General features: G+C 45.6%; 1 long non-coding RNA gene across 1 annotated transcript; it reads left to right on the top strand.

Annotated features, from left to right (window-relative positions):
• Positions 1-728: 728 nt before the first annotated feature.
• On the top strand, positions 729-2,215 carry LOC135401096 (uncharacterized). The gene is made up of 3 exons (XR_010424718.1): positions 729-785; positions 1,485-1,568; positions 2,158-2,215. It is a non-coding gene; the product is annotated as an uncharacterized LOC135401096 (long non-coding RNA).
• Positions 2,216-20,822: the final 18,607 nt, after the last annotated feature.

Below are 20,822 nucleotides of genomic sequence, written 5' to 3'. Positions count from 1 at the left end.
CGGGTATCGAGCTCTCCTGTTAGGCAAGTAAGCGGATTCTGATAAGCGGATTTTGAGGGGTGTCTGCAGTTGTACTGGACGGTTGATTGATTCGTTTTTGGCGTGTTAGGAGTGGCAAGTTGTCTGCATCGAACCAACCAACAACAACAACAACAACCAACAACTGCAACCAACATCAACACCAACACGAGAATGCAATTCGGCAACATGACTCGCAACAATAACGAAACGTCCGCAATGTAGTTGGAGTTATCGTTACCCAAATATCCCCACCTGGTAGGATGCTCATTATGGCCACTGCATATTTGCGTGCGGAATTGTAGTCACAACTACTCCAGGTTAATAGTATTGCTTCTAGTGACACTTAAAGAAACTTTAGTAGCGCACATCGTTTAGACGCAGCAACCTGTTGTCGACCAGATTATGTCTGTGCTTAGCAGACAACTAGAGTGTGTGACTTTTGTCGTACTTTTTTTAGCCGCTGCTCGGCGCTTGGTGACGCACCCAGAAAAAAAAAAAGCCACCCCTCCTCTTGTTCAGTTCTTTTTTTTTTTTAATTTGCTTTGACTGCTGTACAAAAGTGTCTCGAAGCCTTCGCTTCGTTGACGCGTTCTTTTTTTGGAACTTCGCACCTTGCACCGAAGCTTACCATGTGGCAGAGTTGGCTCGTGTGCCAACCTTCCCCCAGTGTTACGCAACGGGGTTCTCCCCGCAGAGTGAGAACTATAGAGCAGTGGTATCGTACGGTTTCGTTGCACACACTGAACAAGAGACAAGGCGGCAAGGTAAACAGTTTATTACCGTTGATACCTCCCCCACGGGGACCTAACCGCGCATGCCCAGCTTCGTTTTCTCTTTTGGTATTTGTTTCGTCGTTGCTCTATACATTCCCAAGCAGCACAATGTACTGAAAGTCCAGTGCAATAGAGGTGGACGGGTAGGTGGAAGGCCTTGAACAGACTCGTGAAACTCAAGAACATTGATAAGACACATACCGTCCACCCCTATTCCACTGGACTTTCAGTACATTGTGCTGCTTGGGAGGCTGCTGCTGTGCGATAGCGCAACTTGAAAGAAACAATATTGTTTGTTTCACGTTGCGCTATCTCTTCTCGCAACAGATAAACGAGCTCGATTTTTTCTTTTTCCTCTCTCTCTCTCTTTTTTTTTGTTGTTGTTGTTGTTGACCGTGTCCTTGTACATGGATTCTGAGGATGATTGGCCCGTCAGTCCAGAATCTAGTTCACGTGTCATGGAGAAAATGTGGTCTCCGGTCTCTTCATGTGGCTCCCCTAATTCAGTTCATGAATGCTGTTTTTCCGAACAAAGTAGATAATCAAATCCAATCGTGTTGAGTCGTAGGGGAAACCGAACCTAATGGTGCCAGAACTACAGTGACCGTACTTGCCTTAGCTCAGTTCAGTAGAACTGTTCAGTAAACTATAACTCGAGAAGTCTGCGTGTACTATATATTCCCATTACAGGCACAGTCATGGTGACCTTCACTGTTGCATCGGCAGGTGTTCTGTTCCTTGCTGGCATGGCTGTAATCGCCATATTCGAATACGGTAAGCGTACTGTACTCAGCAGTGGCTCAGCATTAGCTTGGCTCAACCGACTTCGCAAAACCACAGCGTTAGTTAAGAGCCCGCGCAAACGCATATATTGGCACTACTGCACGTATATCGTATACGCAACGGGGACTGAGATAGTATGAAACTCTAAATTTTTGCAGATTAATTGCGCACCATCTCACACAGCAACGTGATTAGGATACCTTCTACCTGCGTGGCAATGGTTGAGGCACAACGTGCTATGCGGTGAAGTTGTGTTGTTAGAGTGTGGGGCGGTATTCCGATTCCACACAACCAGGGCAGGAACAACCGATGGCATCGCCGGTGACAGCGGGGGGGATCCCATTGTGAATAGCAGTTGGGCTAGTACTATATATCCACTGAAGGATGTCGGCAGCTTCTCAATTCCAAGTTAATTGATGTTTGTTGGGGAAGAAGAATCGCTTGCGCCTTCACCAATATGTTGAGGTTCGAAAATGAACCTTTAACACGATGGCTCAGTGAGGCTGGGATTCGTCTGATACTATACGTACACAACCCAAGTGATATCAGGCATGGGTTAGCTCCCTTCTTTGCATTCCAGGCACTCAAGAGGCTATCACACGTTATCAAGGGACCAGCGTATGCAACTCACCAGCATGCAAAGAAATAGGCAAGTCTTTTACCCTATCTTGTGTACACGAAGACATAAGGCAATACTGCAGAAATGCCGCGCCGTTAGAAAATAGTCACAAAGGCACTGCCACTCTCAACCTTGCCTCATTTATTCCTCCTGCTCGAATGAAAGATGGCGTTACCTTGACACCAAAACAAGAGGAACGCGAATCATTCGTTGCGTCGTTCGTTGTTCATGAGCGAAATAAACCGTCATGTACGCGTTCCCTGTGCTTCTCAAGAAGCCCGACAATGCGAAGGGGCCTCGGATAGGACCCCTCAAAGTATCTTCCGCGATGATTGCACAAACCGTTTTCCAATACCAATGAGAGTGCGCTCTGCGTTATCGACCTTTTTAAGGAGGGAGAGAGAGGGATTGCGTACGTTGCGGTTTCTCTCGCTCATATATCAGGAACGACGCAACAGATAACCGCCGTTCCTTTTGTGTTCGAGTCAAGGTAACACCAGCTTTCATTCCGCGACGATAAATTTTAAGTAAGTGTTAATAAGTTGTAAGTAAGTAAGAGAAAAGAGAAGTTCATCGAATTTTCGTGTAAATATAACTCCTCCAATATAACTATGAAACTTGCAACGTCAACCTCGTCAGAAACAGGAAGCATATGTCATATTTACTGCGTTCCACTAGAAAATACGAGTGCTTTTGACGTCTTTACTGAAACACCCTGTAGATGTGTTTACCGCGTGGTATAAATGATCAACCTTCAGGAAGTGTTATGAAAAATATTTCTTCTGGAAAGCGCGCATTTCCGGGGAAAATTAGATTACAAGGGTGTGTGCAGCGGCGGCGATCTCTCCCAGTTACTTTTGTCGTGCTGTGGCGTGAGATCGTCGAGCATATTCATTGGCTGCCGAGAATCGTCTGCTGTGGCGAGGGAGCAAGGCGATCGGTCGACTGCTCTCTGTCAGACGCGAGATGCACTCTAAGAAAAAAGGGTGTGATAAGGTGGTAACTTTCACAGCTACCACGTACACTCTTAAAAATGAACTTCACCACATAGCACGCTCCTAGCCAACCATCATCCCGAGTGACATCGTTCTCTCCCCTGATTTGTTGAAAACGGGAGGCGTCCGCCTTTTTGTGACAATTAACATTTCTACATAAGTGTCACAAAAAGGCGTACGCCTCCCGTTTTCAACAAACAAGGGGAGAGAACGATGTCACTCGGGATGATTGTTGGCCAGGAGCGTGCTATATGGTGAAGTTCATTTTGAAGAGTGTAGGTCAACATAGCGTCTGAAAAAGGGTGTAAAAAGGTGGTAAAACCGATTATCATATATCCAAATTGCTACAAAAAGCGTACCCCCCCCCCCCCGCTTACCGTATATTCGTACACTCTAAGAACAGAACTTCACCGCAAAGCACGCTCTGCGCCAACCACTGCCACGAATGATACAATTATCACGTCTGATTCGAAGAGAGACGGAGGCGCCAGAAAAAGGCGTACGCCCCTCTCTCTCCTCGAATCAGACGCGATAAACCTATCATTCGTGGCAACGCACAGTGTGCTTTGCGGCGAAGTTCTGTTTTGAGAGTGAGGGTGTGAAGGTGCAGGTAGAACTTTCCCAAGCAGCAAAATGTACTGAAAGTCGAGTGCAATAGGGGTGGACGGTATGTGTGTTATCAATGGTTTTTAGTTTCACGGGTCTGTTCAAGGCCTTCCACCTACCCGTCCACCCCCATTGCACTCGACTTTCAGTACATTGTGCTGCTTGGGTTGCTACACTCTAAGAAAAGGGTGTAATTTTCTACCTTTTGGGGTAGAAACGTGTTGTTACAGATTCTCAACCCTTTTGGGGTAGAAAGTGAGGGGTAGAAACACTTCTACCCCTTCATTTCTACCACACTGGTGGAACAGTTCTACCCCTGAGTGTGAAGAGAATTCTACCCTGTTAGTGGCAAAATTCTGCCCCTACATGGTTGACTGTTATTCCTCTGGGGGGGGTCTATCTTTTCTCTCCATATGGAAGACACCTCTACCCCAAGGATGAGAAATATCTGCCCATCTTGACGCTAAATATTCAACCCTTCCCGGAAAGACAGTTCTACCGTGAGTAGAACTGTTCTCCCTTATTGGAAGGTAATTGTTTACCCGAAATGGTAAGAATCTCTTCTATTATTCGTGCTGTGCCTACCGGTGGCATATCTCTACCCGTAATGACGGGGCATTTAGACCTTGTAGGGAAATATTTACTCCGCCTTTCATGAAGGACGTCTGCCCTTTTGAGAAGAACTTGACATATTGCGTGGATGAGATAGAATATATACGTAGACAACTCTTACTGGTCACAGCATTTTATTACCACGTCACAATTGGAATCGTACACTTGCGCTTACCAATGCGAAAGGTACATCCATATTGACGAAGCCTGAGCACGGAGACACGAAAGAAAACACGACACAACACAGACGACTCCATTGTTGCATCCATCAGACTGCACAGCACTTGCATAGACTGTCTTGCACATAAATTCCACATGCATGCACCATAACAAGGGCATCGGGATAACTTCTGAGGGCTTGACATTTCACACTACCGTGTCGCTCTAAATACACACGAATCTTCGCTCGGTGTGTAATATCTGCCCGGAGGAACACGTGGCAGGACGGATGATCTCAACTGAAATGTAAATGGCATTAATAGAACATTTAAGATAAGCGATAAATAATAACGACGGTACATGTTTCACTCCTCAGAAATATGTTTGCATGTGTGATTCCCTCAGAAATAAGCATGCAAAAAGAAGAAGGCTATCCCGGCAGTGGACAAAAGCCAATAAAAAAATAAATAAATAACACAGAGCACATCTAAAAACCCATGACTCGAGCGATGACTGCCTTCTCCCATCAAACAGTGGCTCACCGTGTGTTATGGCTCCGTTTCTTCATTTTCGAAGTGGATCCTGTAATCGCATCCGGCGGGCGCTGATAAGGTACCCTGCTAAAGTTGTCATGGTGACCTGCGTGTATTACACAAACGCATTTGCTCATGTTGCAGTTTCATAGGATCCTGAAAAAGTGTCAGACGACATGCCGATCAACCCGAACACGCAATGCGCAAAACACATCTGATCACTGCATATAAGACGCTCGGGATGAAAAATCTTGAATATCAAAATTACTCACCTGATTCTGTCCTAACTCCACCTTGCTTATGTTCATACCATTGCAGCTGAACCGATAACACCTTCCACCACGGAGATGCGAATACCCGACTCAGCATAGCCATTAGGCCGCACGCATGGCCTTCGGTGCAGCAATGTCCACGTGCAAACCGACAGTCTGTCACTTCCAGCGTTCGTCTCTATACTGACCCCTTTTACACAATCAGCGATTCCGCGCAAGCGCAGACACCCTGTGTTTGGTCGCTCTGGCTAATCTCTTGAACAGTGACCTCGAAGCTGGACCAAACGCCTTTGTGCGCAGGATTAGTAAACCTCAACTATTCTCGTCGCTTGGGTGACTCCATTTACACTTCCATTAGTGACCCTGCTACGAAACACACAAAAAGAAAAAAGAGTCACTTGAACCCTAATAGTGACAAGATTACCACAGTGGTTCTACCGTTATGGGAGAGAGTTGAGTAAAAGGGTAGAAACAGCACAACTTCAACCTGCAGTCGGTAGAGAGAAAATAGGTCGGGGAGAACTGTTGCGCTTCTACCCGTTTTCAACCTTTTTTTCTTAGAGTGTATACGCTTTAGGCACAACATACGCGACAACTATTATCTCCTAAAAGGTGTAACTGCCCCACCCCTTTTTCTAGGAGTGTGTGTGACGTCAATTACAACTGCGAAGACAAAGACAGAAAGAAAGGAAATGTGCTCGCCTCCCTATACGCTACCCACGTATGGGTCAACTGTCTCCCCGGTTGCCCTCCCTTCCCTGTTTCCCGACCGTCCCGCTCCCAAGTAGCAGATTAAGGTGAGGAGCACGCTTCCCGGTCTAGAATGCCCTCTCAAGTTTTGCCCTCTCCCCTGCGCAAATACAAGTTGGCGTAGCCGAAGGAAGGAGCTGTCGTTGTGACCGGTGAGATTGAAAGCTCTCTTGCGCACAGGGATCACGCGTTTCACCCGTACCCTTTTGTGCGATTATGCATGCCAGAGGTTGTAATCCTACTTTCTACATACTGTCCCTGATTTTGCATATTTCTGGAGCCCCTTTCTGCTCGTTTCTGCTCGTTCGAGCAAGAAAGACGAGCATACCGAAAAAAAAGAAAAAAAAGAAACTGTGCATTTTCTGCAGAAAGTCTGTATACCTCCTGATACCCTGCTCCACAGAATTTACACACACTTTCTGTATCCTTTCTGTCACCCTCGGCGTCCTTTCTGTAGGCAATTGGTACACATCTTTCTGTAAAAAGTCTGTAAACAACAAGTGACCGGAGGCTACAGAAGGTAACCAGAAGCTATACAGCATTTCTACACGGTAGTCAAAGAAAATAGCCAGAAACTATACAGCGTTTCTACTTATACAACAGTTGTACTCAAAACAGTTCAACTGTTAGTATAACATAATTATATATACTGTGTGAGGAAATCTGGCTGCCACCATTCAAGCGCGAATCCATCCATCCATAGGACTGGATCTTTAGCCGTTAAAGCCACCTACGCCTAGTAGGCGGCGTGGTCTTAGTACGTCCATCCTGTGTCGTCCTCATTGTTTTTAGCACTGTTTTAGCGATTTTACCATGTGTGGCCAACAGGCCCAAATTGGTACTTTATTCAGTGGTCTTATGTTACACGTGAGGTCTGTTCGCACGTGCCGCAGGATAGGATTGCAGAAAATTTCGACTACTTTGCGTTCTTTTGACGTTCCGGAAATCTTCGACACACAGTGCTGGAAGCTGTAGAGATGACTCCAGACGCGTATGGTAGGAAAACCCTTTACTCACACAATACCCTAACAAAAGGCCACGTCACCCATGTGACCTGTTCCGTTCTAGGCACACGTCAGAATGTCCTGTTGCAATCTCGTGCTCGTGCACGTCGTCGTCTTCCGTGCAGCGCGGCAGGTAAATGTCCCGACGCCCCCCTTTCTTTGAGCACCATGTCACTAACTTAGAGCTGTAAGCGATCGGGAGGTTTGACAAGTCGCCCACTACTGGTCAGTGTCACTGATGGGACGTCCGACTCCGGGGCGTTCCTGCGTACGCTGGCTCTTGGTTGTAGATGGCTCCGTGTCGGTCTGGTAGTTCCAGTTTCGGTCCAAATGACATAAGACCGTGGTGCTGATGCGACTGACACCCCTGTCCCGTGCGCTGCTGCCCCGGTTAACATCTTCACGCGCGTATTGGGCATCAGCGGTTCGTACTCCTTTACTCGACGGCGCTTGTTGTAGTAATGAGCATCCTTGGTCTTTTGTACTTCTAGACGTCTCCTATAATCCTTGTCATCGCACATCGGCTGCAACTTGGCTGGTACCATAGGTACGTTCGTCTTCAGCCTATGGCCCATCAATAGCTCCGTTGGGGAGTACCCCTCCTTTCCTGGCGTTGCCCTGTGGGCTAAAGGCTGATTCACATTTCTGCGTTTACGGCTGCGTACAGCGTCTTACGTGTACCTTCGTTCCATCCGGAAGGATGTTCCTTTGCAACGATTCGCGATCAGCGGACGTAACACGCAAGGGCGCCGTAAACGCAGCAGAGTGAATCAGCCTTAAGAGAGCCGTATGTATGTCGCTAGATTTCTTGATGAGTTGCTTCGCCGTTTGAACCGTCCGTTCGGCAGCGCCGTTGCTCTGTGCGTAGTACGGACTTGAAGTGATGTGGGTTATGTCCCACTGTTTTGTCAATGTCTTGAACTCCTGGGAGGTGAATTGGGGCCTATTGTTTGACCTGATAAGATCTGGGGTCCCAAATCTTGCAAAGATCCGTTTCAGTCCACAGACAATGTCTTTTATTGTCGTTTTGTGGAGCTTCACTAGGTCGAAGAATCGTGAGAAGTAATCCACAACCCCTAGATTGAGGCAGAACAAGTCAGTTCATATGACATGCCATGGTCTCTGTGGCAGTGGAGTCTGCAGGAGTGGGGCTGTGTTCGGCTTCTTGTTCTCCTGGTATGTGGGACAACCTTGTACAAGCTGCTCAACATGTCGTCCAATGTTTGGTCACCGCACCGATTCCCTTGCTCTGGCTCTACATCTAGTGACTCCTTGATGTCCTGTGTGGATGTTACTGAGCACCTCGTTGCGAAGGCTAGGTGGTATGACTAACTGGCTCCCTTTGAAAAGGAGACCCTGAACTAGGGAGAGTTCCTCCTTTACCATTTCATAGGAGGTTCTGGAGGAAGCGTTCCTTCCCTGGGCCATTCCGTTGTAATGTAGTGCATTACTCTGGATGATGTGTAGTCGTTCTTAGTCTGCCTCCTGATGCGGTTTGTCATGCATTCTGATGACAATACAATACAAAGTAAAAAGCAACGCCAAAGTCCAATTAACTGTGATCACACTGAGTGAAGGAGAAACGGGTAGGAACGCTTTATTACAATTAAGATGAACAAGGCTTTCGTGCAGAGTCTGCACTTCATCAGGTTAAAGAGTAGCCGTACAACCGGACGTATACCGGGTGTTTCAGTTAAATCCCCGGGCTAAATAATTTGCGAACCGGTGCACCAATCGAATAACTTTCGTTTTTACAAGTATCTGTCCAATACCGCCTACAAGATGCGCACCGCGTGAATGAGCCGAAGGCGCTCATTATTTAAATAAAAATTCAAATGAGTTTCGTGAAAAAAGCTAACTTCTAAAGCAGGGCGCCGTCGGCATTAAAATGGGTACTACCCCTTCTGGGACCTTCAGTAGATACCTTTTAGAGAAAAATCTGCAACCGAAGCGGGTCATTTGTTGCAGTAATGAATTGGTTTCGGTTTACATATTTTTGTCGCAGCTGGTCGCGGTGAAGCGCAAAAGGACGCTCTTTCACTCTCATGTCCATCAATGAATTACGTCCTTTTGCGCTTCGCCGCGACAAAAATACGTAAACCGAAACCAATTAATCACAGCAACAAATGACCCGCTACGGTGGCAGATTTTTCTCTGAAAGGTGTACACTGAAGGTCCCAAAAGGGGTAGTACCCATTTTAATGCCGACGGCGCCCTGCTTTAGAAGTTAGCTTTTTTTCACGAAACTCATTTGAATTTAATTTAAATAATGAGCGCCTCCCGCTCATTCATGTGGTGCGCATCTTGTAGGCGGGGGAGGGGGGGGGGATATAGGTTTATTGGAAAACAAAACAAAAAAAAAAAAACACGAAAGAGGGGAAAGGTTAGCCTGGCTCCAGAAGCCGACTTGCTATTCCTGCTTACAAAAAAGGAAAAATAAAACGAAGAAAAAGAAAGACAAAAGACAAAGACAAAACGAAAAGAGCGAAAGAAGAGGCGCAGTCACAGGCTCAGCGCGAGCCCTGTGTCAGTAAGGAAGCGTACGAGTTCCCTTCCGACGCACCACTGAATGGGGCGTTGCAGAGGGCCCAGTAGCGTTGCCAGCGTGACCTCCCTCAGCCCTAGGGCAGCTAGCTGCTCCATCAGAGTGGCACGGGGAGCGGCGAATAGGCGACAGTGGAGGAGTAGGTGGGAAGTGTTGCCCTCGGTAGAGCAGGCTGCACATGTAGGGGTGTCAAGCGTGCTGAGTTGGAAGAGCTGTGCTGGCGTTCGAGCCACGCTTAACCGCAGACCGTGGATAACGGACGCCTCCCTCCTCGTGATGTTTGGGGGAGGGACGTATTGCATTTTTGGGTCCATGGAGTGCAGAAATGTATTGGGCGAGATGGCACGTTCTATGAAATCTTGGACACAGCGACAGCGCAAGCGACATATTTGGAACAGGCAGGCAGACATTGAAAGCGGGATGCTGAGACTCAAGGCAGCCGTGGTATGGGCACGTTTCGCAGCAATGTCGGCACGGGTATTTGCGGGCAACCCGACGTGACTGGGTACCCACTGGAGCCGTACGCTGTGACCGGAAGCCAGGAGCTCGTTGTATCTGGCGATTACAAGCGTGCGGTATTGGCGGTATTGGACAGATACTTGTAAAAAAGAAAGTTATTCGATTGGTGCACCCGTTCGCGAAATATTTAGCCCGGGGATTTAACTGAAACACCCGGTATACCAGTAGAAAGGGAGGAAGAAAGGGAAATAGACAAGGAAAAACACAATCGAAGACACTTATCTAGCTGAGGGAGTTGAAAAAACAATAACTAAAATAAGTAAAAAGCGAAGCAGACCGGACAAGACCAAAAAATACAGGCCTGGCGGACCAAAAAGACAAAAAAATACCTGGACTGGCGGAACAAAGCCACCTAGAGACCTTATACGACAGGACGCAGACTGGATATGGGGAGAAGCCCAAAGCCAAGCCTACCAGCGTATCAAACGGGCGCTCACTACCACTCCAGTTTAAGCACACTACGATCCACGAGCAAACCATACATTGTCAGTCGATGCATCTGCCTATGGTTTAGGCGCTGTACTTCTTCAGGAAACCAATGGGCATCGACGTCCGGTAGCATACGCATCAAAAACACTATCGGAAACGGAACAGCGCTATGGACAGATTGAAAAGGAGGCGCCAGCACTCACTTAGGCGGCCGAACATTTCCGAACGTATCTTCTCGGTCTGCCGTTCCACATCGAGACATACCACAAACACCCCGTACCACTACTCACCACAAAACGGCTAGACGAGTTGAGCCCTACGCTTCCGTATGCGCCTTCCGGAGTTCGACTATACTGTGAGTCATGTTCCCGAAATGGACATCCACACAGCAGACGTGCTATCTCGTAAGCCACTGGCGAAACCGAGCACATCCGCCTATGACTTCGGCGAGACAGTAAAAGAATATGAGGTACTTACATTGGAACTACTTTCAGCATTAGAATGCATTGAGTGAAAGAAAAACGGGTAGGAACACTTTATTACAATTAAGATGAACAAGGCTTTCGTGCAGAGTCTGCACTTCATCAGGTTAAAGAGTAGCCATACAACCGGACGTATATATACCAGTGGAAAGGGAGGGAGAAAGGGTAATAGACAAGCAAAAACACACTTATCTAGCTGAGAGAGTTGAAAAAACAATAAGTAAAATAAGTAAAAAGCGAAGCAGACCGGACAAGACCAAAAAATACAGCCCAGGGTCCTGTGTCACAGACACATAACAGGGGAAAGTTCACAGCGCGGACAGCCGAAAAACGCAAGGCGACACTTCCGATGCTCCCTGTAACAATGAGTTTCGGGGAAGGTTCAAGGTCGCTCCGCTCCGACAGCGCTGCATCCCCCCCCCTCCCCCCCCCAGCCGGCGAACACATCCACCCCCAACATCCACACTTCTTGGATAACGGAAGGACGACCCACTTGAAGCATAATCAAAAGTTGAACAACTGTAGCGGGCCAGCGTATATGTTTAACCCATGTGGCTGAAGGGAGCAAAATTTAGAGATCAGGTAGGATTCGCGATCTTTTCGTTTTATGTCATTTGTATATCCGGATTCAAGGAGTACAATTGATAGATGAGTATTAAACTCATGTCCCGATGCATTAAAGTGTACAGAGACAGTGGTGGGGCGGTTATTAATTATGTGAGATTTGTGGCCATAAAATCTTTCTCGCATGGAATTTCATGTTTCACCAATATATTGGACGTTGCATTTTTTGCACATAATCAAATAGCATAAATTAAATGAATTGCAATGTAAAGAGTGTCGTATCTTGAATATAAAGGAATTAGCGTTACTACACTCTTAAAAATGAACTTCACCGCATAGCACGCTCCTAGCCAACCATTGTCTCGAATGATATCGCTATCTGCTCTGATTTGTTGAAAATGGGAGGCGTACGCCTTTTTTGTGACACTTATGCTGTTCATAATTGTCACAAAAAAGGCGTACGCCTCTCGTTTTCAACAAATCAGGGCAGATAACGATATCATTCAAGATAATGGTTGGCTAGGAGCGTGCTATGAGGCGAAGTTCATTTTTAAGAGTGTAGAGATAGATGTACATGGGTTTATGAAATGACATGTTTGACAGCGTGTTTTATTGCAAGGAGAGCAACCGGGTTGCGGTCGCACTAAGCGGGAGGAGGTGGGGATGTTGCAAATACTGCGAGATCTGCGGAAAGTTACAACTGGAGCAGTTGGGAAAATACCTTTAAGTTTTTCATCGCTGTGCAGTATGTTCAGATGACGTTCAAAAATGGGTCCTTACGGTATATTCCTTTTTTGGAAATTTGGGTGGTGACTTTGGAAGTGTAGGTATTGACGTTTATCAGTTGGCGCTTCTTGTAGAGGTCGGTAATAGGTTTGCCAGATTGTATAGATATATTAACATCGAGGAAATTTACCGAGGTGTTAGAATGGTTACAAGAGAATTTGATTGTATCGTGAACAGAGTTAAAATGTTCAAAAAACGAGCGCAGTGAATCTTCATCACTAGACCAAATAACAAAAATGTCATCGATGTATCTAAGAAAAACTAGAGGTTTCGTCGGGAAAGAGTCCAGTGCTTTCTGTTCGAATTGCCCCATAAAAATATTTGCATAGTTCGGGGATACACGTGATCCCATAGCTGCACCTTGCACTTGGACAAAATGGTTGTCATTAAAGGTAAAGTTATTATATTGGAGAACGAGTTGAAGAAGGTGAATAATGGCGGAAGTTTGGAGGATCTCAGAAGGGCAGGAAGAGAGGTAAGATTCCACGGCGCTAAGACCTTCGTCATGTGGTATATTGGTGTATAGTGATGCAACGTCCATGGTAACGAGAACTATTGATGTCGGTGATACCTCGATCTTCACGTGTTTGGAACGCTTCGACGTGCTCTTGTCTCACATTCATTCTTCCCGCCCACATGTTTTTGTGGTCTTGTCAAGTATCCCGCCTCGTCTTCCCTCCGTGTACGTCCCCGTGAACCAACGAGCTTTCATCGGAGAGACCAACCTCAAGATTCGACTAATTAACCAACACTTCTGGTATCTTTCAATCGTGAACGAACGGATTGAGTCTATCCGCCATAACCGTTTTGAGCAGTGCCCGTTTGAATTCCTCGCTTTGGATGGCTATCATCTCAACTTTCAAGGAGCCAAAGTCCTCGCTTCCCACTACAGAAGTTGCATTAGGCTGCACTTCCCGCCTGCATCTTTCCCCGTAAAGAGCACTCCATCTTTTAACGTTAATCCCCAGGATTTCCCACCTTTGGACCAGTCTTCCACCTCTTCGGCACATGTGACCCAGGTCACACACAGACCCGCCCATCCTAGTCCACCTGTATCCTCGGCGTCAGCAAGCGCCGTTTCCTCTCGTCGTTCACGTAAGCATCACCCCCTCTACGATCCACCAACGTCGCACCACGTGACTCTTCCGTGGCCTCGCCCAGAGCTTCGGTCGACTCAACTTCCAGGCCGAAGTCTGCAACCCCGCACCGGACTGTCCATTCCGCTACCCCTGTTACTTATGCTTCGACCGTCAGGACCAACAAACTACGCAAGCATCAAAAGAAGCGTAAGACAGACTCTTGCTGACAACCACCGGACTGTACCCCGTCTTCTGTGTTTCTCAAGGCCCGTAAGTTGTTTGATAAAAAGGCTAGGTTTATGTCAAATTTCCATTTCTACTCTGATTGCATTGCGCAAAAAGTTGTTCCCAGGGGCCTAAGGCTTCAACTGTTCACTGCTTTTGATTTCCATTCCCCTCGGAAGCTCTAGAAGATGGTGTGATACTTTGACAAGTGCGTCTATAGACCTAATCAGAATTCTGCGATCAGAGAGTTCCCTAAAAATTAAAGCTCAGCTACGCCGATTTTCGAGTGTCACAGAATGGAATGGTACTCACACGATGTGTTCATAAGGGAACACTGATTATGTATGCAAAATAGTTATCCCAAACTCCTCGCGGTTTTCCGAAAAAGTGAATTTTTAGTTTCACTGACATCCCGTCTTGTGGCTCGCAAACCCTGTGTCGACGACACATTCGTGGTCTGCCCGCGCTCCGGCTTGGCATGACTTTTGGCTTGGTTTCTTCCGCCAAGCCGGCCAGTTTCTTCTGCCGAGCCGTCTGCTGCGCAGATTCACATTGGAGAAGTGATGAACAGTTCGCTATTAGGGAGCCAGTATATTTCTGGACTTCACTAAACCCACGAGGAACGTGAGTTTTGTTTCCTTCGACTGCAAAGCATTTGCTAGGCCAGTACAGACTTCCTGGTGTGATTCGTGTTCTGTGCTGCGTGCCGAGAATGTGTGAGCGTTTTGCTCCCGTCTGCGAGAACACTTCAGCATGCAGTTCCAATGTTGCAAACCACAATCTTCCGAAAGGCGAAAGAGAAATCTATTGACTGCAACAATCGGTTACAACTCCGACTGGGTGCCACCTTCGAAAGGAGCGATTTGATCTGTTCATCTGGCTCATACGAATGTTACGGAAGCAATGCGCAACTTGTTTCACAAGAAGCCGAAGATGTCTCGTCCGGGATCCTGTGCCAACCTTATCTGCAGCAGGAGATTGCAGGGGCAGGACTAGGCACCAGATAAAGGTAAGACGCGTAATATGTTAGACAAGTCAGTCATGCGGTGCAAATTGCATCACGTAGAAGAGAAAAATACGCTATCTGTCGGTTACTGCTTCATCCTTTAGAGATTGCGCCCCAGCGGGTGTATTCTCAGTACAGATTTGGAATTGCCTTATTTGTTAAATGCTGCAGGCATGCTGGCACCACTGAAAAGCTTGCACTCCACGTCTCAACAATCACCGTCTGGGTTTCAAGCTGAAGGCTGTCACCAGTGCCAACCAGACGCCCCTTCAAAGTTCATCTGTTTTTGTTGATGGAACAGTGACACCTGGTACTGAGACATTTCATTTTCTGATTAATCAAGTGCATTCCATCACTTGTGCTCGACTTCTTGTGTTCGTATACCCTTGCTGTTGCTCGCTAGCTTAGAGCAACCACGCCTGAGGTGGCAGCGCTTTCAGAGTACATTTAAGCAGTATCATCGTATCATATGCACGGCAGCAAATCTTGTGTATTTTGAGTAAGGTATAAATTCAATGTTGGCTCAGCTGTTGTATTTTGGTCATAAGGTGTTTTTCCAGAGCGCTCGAGGGCAGTTCAAGCAGTTTCATGTGTGCAACAGCACATACTTTTTCTCAGTTTTGACTAAGGTAAATCGAAATCTTCCAGTTGATGTCTTTTGGTCATAAATTATGTTTTTCGAGACATTCAAACAGCATCATGTGTGCAACAGTGCATACTTTTTCTGAGGTGAAGTAAGGTAAATCTGTCCGCCGTGGTGTTCTGGCAGTGCAGCAGAAGCTTGTGTAGCATTCAAGTGGTATCATGTATACAAAAACTTGTTTTATGCCTTTCTGTAGCTGCTGCACTAATATTGTGAGTACAGAGACATTCCTGCAGAACATATCGGAGCATCATGTGTGCTATTGTTTGTATCATCTGCAGCAGTATATTGATAATGTTAATTATTCAATGACTTCAGCTAACATTTACTTTCTTACTTCCAGGTAAACCTGTCACGCAGATGCCCTACCCCTTGGTATGCATAGTTCAAGATTGTACCGAAACAATCCACCTGGAGCATTATTCTTCAATTGGCAGTGGCATTACTATCACAACACACCACATACTGCATGTGTATGGTGCGTGTACAATGCATCAAACCTATTCTCAGGTACAGGCCAGCTGCTACGCAATTACAACATGAAACAACTGACACAGGGATAGTAAAGTCAAGTAAAGACCGTAAAGTGAAACCTTCCTATTTTGTACACCCGCGGTGCAGCCGAAGCGTGTCCGAGTTACAGAATATGACGGCAACAAAGAATGGAAGAGATCACAGCTGTGAGAAATGTCCCCCTTCAATTTAAGGTCCTTAGTGGTACCTGGTGGTGGTGCCTGGTAGTGGTACCTGGTAGTGGTACCTCTACCCACTCTTCACTGATAATTATTACTGATTTTAGTATATTCAATTCCGTTCAGATTCTACTCAATGGCATTACCTCTGGAGCTTTTCGAGCAGCAAGGACTTGTCTCTGAAGCGTCAGCCCACTTCTGATAGCTTTGGTGCAGTGCTCGTTCAAAGGCTCTAGACAAACTGAAGACAAGTGCTCACATAAAGAATTACAATGTAGACTGACAGCACTTGTTTTTGGACTCTAAAAACTAAAGCAACAAAATGCTGTGACCAGTATAGGGAAAAAACGGGCAAAAGTCAAGGCCACTGGCTCATTTTGGGTCTTTTTGGTGCAAAGATGGGCCTATATTGAGGTAATTTGGTCAGGGTTTTGTCCGACTTTGCAGGGAAAACCCTATCCTACTTCCAAGATAGGGAGGTGTCCAACATAGAGAATTTCGTCCCCACGTAGTTTCAATGGGAGCCTGCCCGTGCAATGAAATCGTGGGGAGTTGTCCGAGGTAGGGAGGTGTCAGACTTTGGAGGTTTTACTGTACTATAGAGCATTCTACATCATGTAATCTAACAGTTGTTCACGTTTGGATATTTTAACCATGGAATTTACCCTGCATGCACCATACCATGTCCAAACACGAACAACTGCTAGAGAGCAGCATGTACTGTTTCCGTATAGCATTTATGGCTTGCGTCCTGTGATCGAGAACAGTGATGTCTTTTTTCTGCTACAACCAGTAAACTACAGTACAGATTTAGAAATACTGTGTCATACCATAAAGCACTATGGGAAATGGCAGTTTGAAAAACTGGAGAAGACTGTCATTAGAATGGGGGACATGTTCTACGGTGAAATTTTTAACAGTGTGTGCTGTACCACGTAATGCACTGCAGGCCTACCACAGTATGGTAACGCTCTGAATACTAATTTGCTGAAAAAAGGAATGTGTGCGTTTCTTACTAACTTCCCCTTATGCAAGGTTGTAGAAAAATGTTTTCAGCTAATGGGGAGGGAGAGGACATTATTCTGGAGTCTCGTTGACCTACAATGTGTCGTGTGTGAAGGTCATTTTGAAGAGTGTAGGTGGTAGAAGACTGTGTTCCCACATTCTTGGCAGTGTTGACTAAAAACCATAATGAACTAGAGAGTACATTTGTTGCTTCATATATTTGTGTCATGGCAAAGTATGTAGAGATACATCTGTCTCAACATGCAGGTGCCAAAACTGCTTTTTGTGCCTAAAATATGACAAATAGTTGTCTGTTCAACACCACTAATCATGTGCCGGCCTCCATGACCTGTCTGTGACATTCCAAAGTGATTAACATGTCCCATAGATGTGTGCAATGCTGAAGATGATTGTGTACCTTCTATGGATTCTTGTTTCAAGAAAAGTACTGTGTGATTTGCTAACAGCACCTAGCTGTACCTTCACAATTCTACATAAAAATATGTCAAGTTTCCGGAAGGAAACATCATGAAGGTCCATAGTGAAAAACCCCGAGACGAGGGATAGGAAGGGACATACACAATGTCTCAACATAGCGTGTTTATGTCCCTTCTTGTATCTCCTCTTCAGGTTTCGCCATCATGGACACTATCACCAGCTCGCTTGCTGTTGAACCGTTCTTTCAACGATAATGGTCACTTTCATGGACTGGATGGCAGCCAACATGCTGTCAATAAAAAGAATAATGGAAGGAGCTAAATATGATCCTTAGGCTGTGCGTGGTCATTGCTTTCTGACAAATGGTGACTTAGAATTTCAGGACAGTGCCTGCAGTGGTAGTATTCTTGTGTTCTCACCCTTGACGCCCATTGTGTGTCATCGGTCACCTGTAATCTGCTAGTATGCACATAGCTAAAACAAAGTATATTTGTATTTCTTTGAATACAGTTGGTACAGCACATTGTTTTTTACATGTTCTATGGAAAATATAAATAAAAAATTCTCTACTCTGCAAGTCTCCTGTCAGCCCTACAAAGCAGCTTCGAACTTCACTAGAAGCCACGTGTGAAACCTGGACCAAACTAGTGGTGAGGGTCCATATAGGTCATAGATAGATACTATTATTATTATTATTAGATCATAGGTCAGGCTTAGGTCCTGGTTGGTAGCAACGCATTTGAATCTTATTAAAAATTGGTGCAGGAGGTGACCAACATAACTAAATACACCAACTGACTCTCACAAATTTTGTGGTGTTATACTTTTGAAACAACATTAATAGGCCGCAGTGGTCTTTTCTCTTTTGTTCCTTTTAACATAGAAATATTAGGTCTTCGGCATCACCAGCCTTAGTTGCTGAGCATGCAGTTATTTACGTTGAGCACTGCAGTTTCATATTTGTTTCTCTGGACAAGCAAGCCCGCTTCCCCATTTTGATAAGAGTCTTTCAGCTTTGACAGGGCATTTGTGGACAAGGAAAAATTTGGACTATTGTGTATTTTGCTATTAAGTGCACCGTACAAGGCAGAGGACACCATCAACCATTTCCACCAAGGTTATTAAATTTGTGATAAAGTACATATACCTTTTGTCACTGACTAATTTGGTGGCAAAGTTACTTGAGTGGCAGTTGTGGAATTTTAAGCACATGTTTAAAAAAAATAGGATATGGGAAGTGCTGACTGGTTGAACATGTGGAGTACCCAATATAATAGTTGGGGGTTTACGTCACGAGACACCTGAGTGTGGAATACACAGCACAGTGTAATGTTCCTTATCCTGGCAATGTTAGCATGGTTCAAGAAGTGGGAAATGTTGCACTACCCTTAATAACATCTGTTGGGCCCAGCAAACAGGATACACATACCCTGATCTGAAGACACTATGCCTAACTCAAAAGCAATATAAGATCGACCCGTACGTGTTTATTTGCGAAACTATTATGAATGAAATATGGCCTGTGTGGTATAGAACAATGCGCACACTCAAGTAAACATGCAAAAAATACGTATAAGGGCTCTCGACCTACATGCCGCGATGCGCTCTACGAGATAAACAACACACTACAAAACTACATCCAACACTATTTGTGCGGGGCAACTCTATTGAGCACTTTCATATAACCCACGAATGGTTCAACGAGTGCAGTTCGAGTGGTCACGATACATTCCTACGTCGTTCATTGCAGTCGCGCTATGATGCTGCACAATATATGTATCTCGTATAACAAGCCTAGCAATCGCACGATGTGCATGGGCAGAAATACGGCCTTCTTTCTTTGAAGACCAGTCCTCTGCAGGTATATGCTCAAACGATCACCAAGTCTCACGTTGTTGCTCAATCGCTGCCATTCCTGCACGTGTAGTAAAAGCAGCGAACGGGTTGACGTGAATGGCACGCCGAAAATGATGTTGAGGTGAGTTCGCCGTTGTTGTTTCCATCGTTCAATAGTTCTCGGGATTACCTCGGACGAAACGCTCATCGTAGCCGGCGGCCATAACTGGATTTCCTCGCAAACGGGAGAAGACGCCAGGGAAGTCAGAGAAAGCCTCAGCTTTCATCCAATCAGACGCACGATTCTCTATCTACGTAGATGGAGCAGGTTTATCCCATCTACGTCACAAAAATGGCTGCGCCCATGGCTTGTTTTGGTTTCTTTGATGAATTAATCTTCGTAATAGGAAGACAAAATTGAGAAACGAAGGTGCGTTTCGGGGGCAGTTGGATGTGCTCGTTCTGAATATCACAACCGTTTCAACACATCGGGAAATCGGCGTAGCTGACCTTTAAGGATATTGACAACCAGCTTCGACAACTTGCTCATTCCCTAACAGCCAGCAAGACTGAAGCACTTGAATTGTTCGCATCTCACAAATTGTCTGAATTACAACATGTTAAGCATAAGAAAGCCCAACGTGACCACATTAATCTAACAAATATCAGCAGTATTAACATATCCAGTGTCTTGTTTGAATCTCCATCCGCTCCTATTGCCAACGCTAAGGACGTTGTGTTCAATCTGTCTAGTTCCACCTTAGACCAAACGGAAATCAATGTACTCTCTAAAGGATTAAGCTTCGTCCCTACCCCGCCACCAATTGACGAGTTTGATATTCTTAACGATCTACAAAATTTAGGCAGAAGAATGCACCTACGAACATTCTTTCACGGTAACGAAGTCTTAGCGCCGTGGAATCTTACCTCTCTTCCTTCCCTTCTGAGAACCTCCAAACTTCCGCCATTATTCACCTTCTTCAACTCGTTCTCCAATATAATAACTTTACTTTTAATGACAACCATTTTGTCCAAGTGCAAGGTGCAGCTATGGGATCACGTGTATCCCCGAACTATACAAATATTTTTATGGGGCAATTCGAACAGAAAGCACTGGACTCTTCCCCGACGAAACCTCCAGTTTTTCTTTAATACATCGATGACATTTTTGTTATTTGGTCTAGCGATGAAGATTCACTGCGCTCGTTTTTTGAACATTTTAGCTCTGTTCACGATACAATCAAATTCTCTTGTAACCACTCTAACACCTCGGTAAATTTCCTGGATGTTAATATATCTATACAATCTGGCAAACTTATTACCGACCACTACAAGAAGCCAACTGATAAACGTCAATACCTACACTTCCAAAGCCACCACCCAAATTTCCAAAAAAGGAATATACCGTACGGCCAATTTACACGCCCTAAGCGCATATGCTGTAAC

Source organism: Ornithodoros turicata, chromosome 1, assembly GCF_037126465.1.
Source record: "Ornithodoros turicata isolate Travis chromosome 1, ASM3712646v1, whole genome shotgun sequence".
Lineage (NCBI taxonomy): Eukaryota > Metazoa > Arthropoda > Arachnida > Ixodida > Argasidae > Ornithodoros > Ornithodoros turicata.
The sequence above is the reverse complement of the archived record's forward strand: the minus strand, read 5'-3'. Positions and strand labels throughout refer to the sequence as shown.